Below are 7,644 nucleotides of genomic sequence, written 5' to 3' on the forward strand. Positions count from 1 at the left end.
AGAAGAACCTGCATTTACAGGTCATTAGTTACCTTCTGAATTACATTACCTCAGTTATTTTTAGATAATCTCACTAATCTGGTATTCAGGGTAATTTCTAAATAATTTAGTCCCTGATGTGTTTGGATTTCCAAATTCAGACCTTCAGAAAGTATACAGGGAAATCTCAGAAAAGGGAAAATTTATGACTCGTGCCAGAGAATTTCCCATTTTGAAACCCAGGGTAGTTAATCTAGGTAGATATTTTCTTCCCCCTGTTTGTTTAATCCAGAAAAATAATTTAGCATTTCTTTATATTTAATTCTCCAACATTTTCAGTAATTAAAAAAGTAAATGCTATCTAAAGTTTTTTTTTTTTTTTAATTGTCATATAGTCGACATACAAAGTTCATCACACATTAGGTTCAGTTATACAATACAGTGATTTGAGGATGGTTATATGAGTTTCTTAAAGGTGTTCCTTCATTGTTTTCCATTGTTGAGGTTAGTTTATGGAAACGCTACAGCAGGACATGTGCTTAGAAGACCTAGAACAAAGCTGTGCTCCAAGGGGGAGTAGCGAGTCCAGTTCTCAGGATCTCCAACATCGGGCAACGTAAATTGGGGATTGCTTTTTCCTTCTTGTATTGCCATCACAGGATTTTTAAAGAGAAAGAGTGAAGTAACACTCATATATGTCCACCCAGGTGACCAGGGTTCAAAGACGCAAGAAATTCCTTTGAGCCATTACTATTATTATTATTATTATTTTCTTTTGCCAGAGAGAGAAAGAGAGACAGGGGGAACAGGAGCAGGGGGAGAAGCAGGCAGAGGGAGAAGCAGGGTCCCCACTGAGCAAAGGTGGGGGGCACCGTGTGGGACTTGATCCCAGGACCCTGGGATCATGATCTGAGCTGAAGGCAGACAGTACACCCACGGAGCCACCCAGGCGTCCCTCCTTCTGGTCTCGAGGCTGACCAATAGCACAGAACTCAGCATGTCTGACAGAACGTGGGGATTATTTGATTACATTCTTTATTATCGCGTCGCATTCCACTTCTTATCCCTTGATAAAACTCTGTGATTTAGCTCCCATTTTCCTTGTGACGCTCAGTATAGGCTTTTAAATTTAACTTTACTCATCATCAAGGAGAGGCTCCAGTTGCCAATATTTTCTTTAAAAAAAAATAATTAAAAATAAACAAAACCCCTGCAATTCTTTAATCTCTTAATCCATCTTCCAGTGAGTCCTACTTTTTTCTTAACATGGCATCTTTATTTTCCCAAATCCTTTCTTTAGAAATGCAACGTGTAGGCCATATAGTCATGGAGAATGAATCTGTTAGAATAGGCCTGGGGTCAAAACCCAAGAAATTTCAGTGACATCTAGAGGGGACTGAGTTGGTTGGCACGAATCTTTTTGGTCTGCACTCCCTGTCCCTCACCCCTTTCCCTCTTCACTCACCCCCTTCATGGAAGCAATGCATAAGAATATAACCTTCGTAAAGGTAATTTATTTGTAAAATGACTTTAGAGCATAGAGTGAAAACAGGGAAGGAAAGAAGAAACCAAAAGCAAGGGTATGTTATCCAGGTCGTTTGTTTTCTGTATTTCTAAGGTTTTGATATCAGGGCTGACCCTGGAGGGACTTCCATCCCCTTAGGGTTAAAGTTGAGTCCTGGAGCTAATGCCTCAATCTCCTGGGAGCATGCTTTTCATATGCAAACCACCCATATCCAAGCCCCACCCCCCACCCCCCCAGACAGCCTCCTTATCAGGGCCTTGCTCTCTAGGCCACAGTTCCCCTGGCCCAGGACCAGGTATCAGATAACTACCTGAAGCTCTTACATCCAGGACCCCACTGAAACTATTCAAATTAAGTTTTGCCTGCTTACCTACCTCTCCCATTCATTCCTGTGAACACCACAATAAAGATCCTGGTTCCCATTTCTCCTGCTCTCGGGCTCTGGCCTCCTGACCCACCATGGTGCTGCCCTATGTAGCCCTGAATGACCTGGGAAAGGTAATAAATTATCTTTTCAGTAGTCATCATCTCCTGATCTGTTGGCCTCGCTGTACCTGATTAAAAACAAAACCAATATTTAAAACAGAAGGTGTGTCATCTGTGTTACACTGTGTAGACCTGGGGTTTCAAACTCATCAGAACCTTCAGAGAAGCTATATAGAACATGCGTCTTGAGGACTGAGTGGGCAGCCCCCCTATTGTTAAGAGGGACCATGAGACATTTCCAGCCCATGTCTTCAGGATTCATGGGTGGAATGTTGAGTGGGTTTTCATAGCATTCCCTAACCTTGGCTTCAGAGCTGCCACAGTACCCTCAGTAAAGAGCTAGAAGGACACAGGGAGCTGAGGCAAGATGTGGCTGGATTACACCTGCACAAAGCTGGTTTCTAGATCAGCGGTTCCAGCAAAAGAGGGTTCCCATGCCTTACACAGTTCAGATTTTCTCGTGTCCTTCATTAAGTCAAAGCCCTCTCTGCTTATGTGGGAGCAGATTGCAATCTCAATGGCTTTGGGTTTGTGGGGTAAGATGTGGTCCTTCAAACTGTCACATTCCTGAGATAGTAATTTATTTGCATCATGTCCTTTCTTCATCATCTGTCTTCCCTTACCTACACTCAGTGTTCACCTGGTTTAGGAGGCTTGCCTGATGGAGTGACCCAGGCTTTAAGCCCCAGGGACAGAGAGCTTACTTACTTTTCATTTTTTGTTATTATGATGGCCACAATTGCCTACTTTCAATGATCACTGAGCATGGGGGTTCAAAGCTGCCTCTGGGACTCTCTCTCTCAGGTTCCAGAAGCAGTCTTTGCTATCTGTGTTTTGTGGCAGCAACCTTAACTCTTGATGGTATTTAGAGTAAGTGACCCTTAATATTCTGATAACTCTCTTTGCTGTTGATGCAGGAGTGTGAAGAACTTTGGTGGCCAGAGCTTTAAGTCTATTAAAAACCATACCATGTGCCCTAGTGCAAGTAATTCCCCTGGAGACCAGAACAATTAGTCTAGCAAGATCTACATGTTCAGAGATGGGAAATCAAGATCTACAACCAAGCTTATTGAAAATAATGGTGAAAGAGGCTATCCTGTTTCACTTTTTAATTCCACGGCCTGTATTATTTCAGTGGGCACCATCTAGCAATTAGTACCATTGGCTGTGAGATCAACATACATAACCTGTCCTAAAAAATAACATCCAAATCCCAGAGTTTGGTTCCTAAACAGACATCTCAGTTAAGACTTTCACTCGCCGTTCCACTCTTCTATTAGACAGACTGCTTCCAAGTGATATATTATATGTTAGGGCCAGCAAATGCTGTGTAATGGTGAGTAACGTGGCTCTTTAAGAATGGATCCTATTATTTAAGATGGTGTGGCAAGGGATGTCATGCTGAGAACTCAGATATTTTGTAAGTCTGCTGATGGTAAGGCAATCCCATAGCCAGAGAGGCTATCAATTCTGGTACGAATAATTCACTGCCCTCCCAGGGAGGTACGGCTTCCCTATAATCAACCTCCATCGAGTAACTGCATCTTCTCTCCAAGGAATGCTGTCATTTAGAAGGCTTACCATCTGTCTCTGTCAGCAGGTTTGTCATTCAGCTGTAGATCTAGCTAAAACATGATTGGCGAAAGGGCATCCATGATATTTTGTGCATGCTGCCTGCCTCCATGATTACTTGGTACATGAACCCTTTGTTTTAGCAGAGCAGTAGCTGCTACTGTTGTGTTGAGTGCCTCCTCTTTTTAAATTCTTTTCAGAGGATATAATGAGGCAGAATTGGCTTTGGACTAGTCCTATAGGTCTATCCACATGGCTTCCTTCAAATTCTTTATTTCTAATCTTCCAATCGTACTTTTTCCAATATCATGATCAACCAGCCAAGACATGTGTGTTGCACAGAGTTCATATATATTTGTACCTCAGATATATTTCTCTCTCCATTCAAACTGAAAAACTGAGCCACATTTCTTGCAAGCTCTGCCCACTGGGAGCATTTCCTCTCACCCTCATTCATGGGGTCCATCCCAAGTGGGAGCATATGTGGCAACAATCCATTTTGGACAAGGGTGCATAGATCTAGCTGGCCTATCCTTGAAACTGGCCTGAGATTTCTCCTTATTGGTCAATATTTTCAAGTGAATGAATAAGTCTGAATGGAAAAGAGGCATCATTTTAAAAAGACAGATGTTGTGGGAGTCTGTACCACCAGTTCCTGTGGTTTTCTTTTTCTTTCTGAAGCTGTTCTAGCCTAACCCTGAATGTACTATTTCCAATATACAATGGATTGCTGTGGTTCCTGACTTTGTGAATTGGATAATACCCAGCTCATGGTGGGAAGCTCTGATCGCATGATGACCCATGGTGAGATACTCAGTGTCCACTAGAATCTAGTCACATACCAAAAACCATTTTCCACTGATGATGTATCTCTTTTTTTATGTATAGTAAACTTTAATAAAAGGCTTGAAAAAGATTCAAAGGTTTTCTCACTAAATGTTGTGCATCTTTCTTAGTGAAAGCTACAAGGAGTAGCAATGGAGTCTTTACCCTGACGGTGATTTCTTAGCATAATTTCCTGACTCTGTGTATTAGTCTGCTGGAGCTGCCATACAAAATACCATAGACTCTGTGGCTTAAATGATAGAATTTTTTTTTCACAGTTCTGGAAGCTAGATGTCTATGATCAATGTGAAAATTCTGACCAATTTGGTTTCTGGTAAGAACTTTCTTCCTGGCTTGCAGATAGCTGTCTTCCCACTGTCCTTACCTGTTTTTTTCTCATCCTTGCATGAGGAGGAAGCAGGCTTTCTGGTATCTTTTCCTATAAAAACACTAATATTACCAGATCAGGGCCCCACTCTTATTACCTCACTCAAGCTTACCTAATTCTTTTCCAAATATGGGCACATTGGACATTAGAGCTTCAACATATGGGTTTTGGGGAGGCACATACATCCAGTCCATAACACCATTTAAGCCCTAAAAAAAAGTGTTATTGCAGACTCCAAAACTTCGTCTGGTTTTCCCCACCCTGTGGCACACAGGAGTCTTACTAAGTGATTCAAAATAGGTGCCATTTTTACTCACCATCACATGGGAAGATTAATATCAAAACCTTCTTCCTGGCCCTTTTTCTCATTGTGACTCTTATGTCCATAATTCAGAGAACCATTTTGATGGTTCTGCTAGCTTCTTAGTATATCTGTCCCACTATATTATCAGAGACCAAAGAAATGATCATGGGGAAATTTTCAAATGCCAATCTTTGGCTTTCATGCTAGCTGGGGGATCTAGCTGGTGGAAGGAAACATGATTTTTGAAAGCTCCTCGGATGATTTCAACGAGTACCAAGGATTCGGAATGACTGCTATATATAAGTAGACTCACAGTAACACAGACTTGGGTGAGTACTCTCCTTATCATCTGGACTTCATGAGCCCCAATTTAATTGGAGGACTGTTGTGGTAACTCAGTTTCATTTCATTAGTGTCAATTCGCACTCTGTTTCCAACAGACAGAAGATTTGTGTTTTCCCATCTTCCCGGTGTACTGCTGCATGGCTACCTGTCCCTTTGGAAGAGTTTGAGGAGTTCTACAACAAGTGGGTCCAGTGTTACTTTTTTCCAATGAGATTTGGGCATTAAAGATAGTTTAGATTTTAAATTGGGTAAAGGTTTTCAATTTTTCATCAAACCATCTGATTTCAGTCTTTTGCTTATTTGTTGGCTTTGTTTTCATTGTTGTCTTTGGGGTCTTTTTGGGGGGGTAGGTAGAGGATTAAAAAGATCTAACCTTAGTTCATTTGACTGTCTATCTTACACCTAAGAATACCATGGACTAAAAGCCATCACGATACATGAAGGATCAAGACAGTCGAGTTGCCACTTTGGGCCTTTCTGTCCATTTTATTTATTATGTGTACTTTGACTCTATGAATTAGGTATCACCATTGACCTGTGTCATTTCTGAGCCATTCAAGATATTAGGTAACCCAGTCACATAGCAATATCTCCTACTGGCAACTCCAAGCTACAAAGAACAACCACCACTATTTTTTTCCCAACATTCTTTTCTTAATGATGGCATGTGCTTTAGGTCCTCCAAGGGAACATAGTCAGATAAATTTATTAAAACATTCCTCTCTCCCAGCACCATTTATTGAAGAGGCTGTCTTTTTTCCACTGGACATTCTTTCCTGCTTTGTCGAAGATTACTTGACCATAGAGTTGAGGGTCTATTTCTGGGCTCTCTATTCTGTTCCATTGATCTATGTGTCTGTTTTTGTGCCAGTACCATGCTGTCTTGACAGCCACATGCAGAAAAATGAAATTGGACCATTTCCTTACACCACACACGAAAATAGATTCAAAATGGATGAAGGACCTCAATGTGCGAAAGGAATCCATCAAAATCCTTGAGGAGAACACAAACAGCAACCTCTTCGACCTCAGCCGCAGCAACATCTTCCTAGGAACATCGCCAAAGGCAAGGGAAGCAAGGGCAAAAATGAACTATCGGAATTTCATCAAGATCAAAAGCTTTTGCACAGCAAAGGAAACAGTTAACAAAATCAAAAGACAACTGACAGAATGGGAGAAGATATTTGCAAACGACATATCAGATAAAGGACTAGCGTCCAAAATCTATAAAGAACTTAGCAAACTCAACACCCAAAGAACAAATAATCCAATCAAGAAATGGGCAGAGGACATGAACAGACATTTCTGCAAAGAAGACATCCAGATGGCCAACAGACACATGAAAAAGTGCTCCATATCACTCGGCATCAGGGAAATACAAATCAAAACCACAATGAGATATCACCTCACACCAGTCAGAATGGCTAAAATCAACAAGTCAGGAAATGACAGATGCTGGCGAGGATGTGGAGCAAGGGGAACCCTCCTCCACTGTTGGTGGGAATGCAAGATGGTGCAGCCACTCTGGAAAACAACATGGAAGTTCCTCAAAATGTTGAAAATAGGACTACCCTATGACCCAGCAATTGCACTATTGGGTATTTACCCTAAAGATACAAACGTAGTGATCCAAAGGGGCACGTGCACCTGAATGTTTATAGCAGCAATGTCCACAATAGCCAAACTATGGAAAGAACCTAGATGTCCATCAACAGATGAATAGATCAAGAAGATGTGGTATATATACACAATGGAATACTATGCAGCCATCAAAAGAAATGAAATCTTGCCATTTGCGACAACATGGATGGAACTAGAGTGTATCATGCTTAGCGAAATAAGTCAAGCAGAGAAAGACAACTATCATATGATCTCCCTGATATGAGGAAGTGGTGATGCAACATGGGGGCTTAAGTGGGTAGAAGAAGAATCAATGAAACAAGATGGGATTGGGAGGGAGACAAACCATAAGTGACTCTTAATCTCACAAAACAAACTGACGGTTGCTGGGGGGAGGGGGGTTGGGAGAAAGGGGTGGGATTATGGACATTGGGGAGGGTATGTGCTTTGGTGAGTGCTGTGAAGTGTGTAAACCTGGTGATTCACAGACCTGTACCCCTGGGGATAAAAATATATGTTTATAAAAAATAAAAAATTAAAAAAAAAATTCCTCTCTCCTGAGTTTCTTGAATTTTTCTCAATACTATAACAATACTGTTC

Source organism: Mustela lutreola, chromosome 6 (genome assembly GCF_030435805.1).
Source record: "Mustela lutreola isolate mMusLut2 chromosome 6, mMusLut2.pri, whole genome shotgun sequence".
NCBI lineage: Eukaryota > Metazoa > Chordata > Mammalia > Carnivora > Mustelidae > Mustela > Mustela lutreola.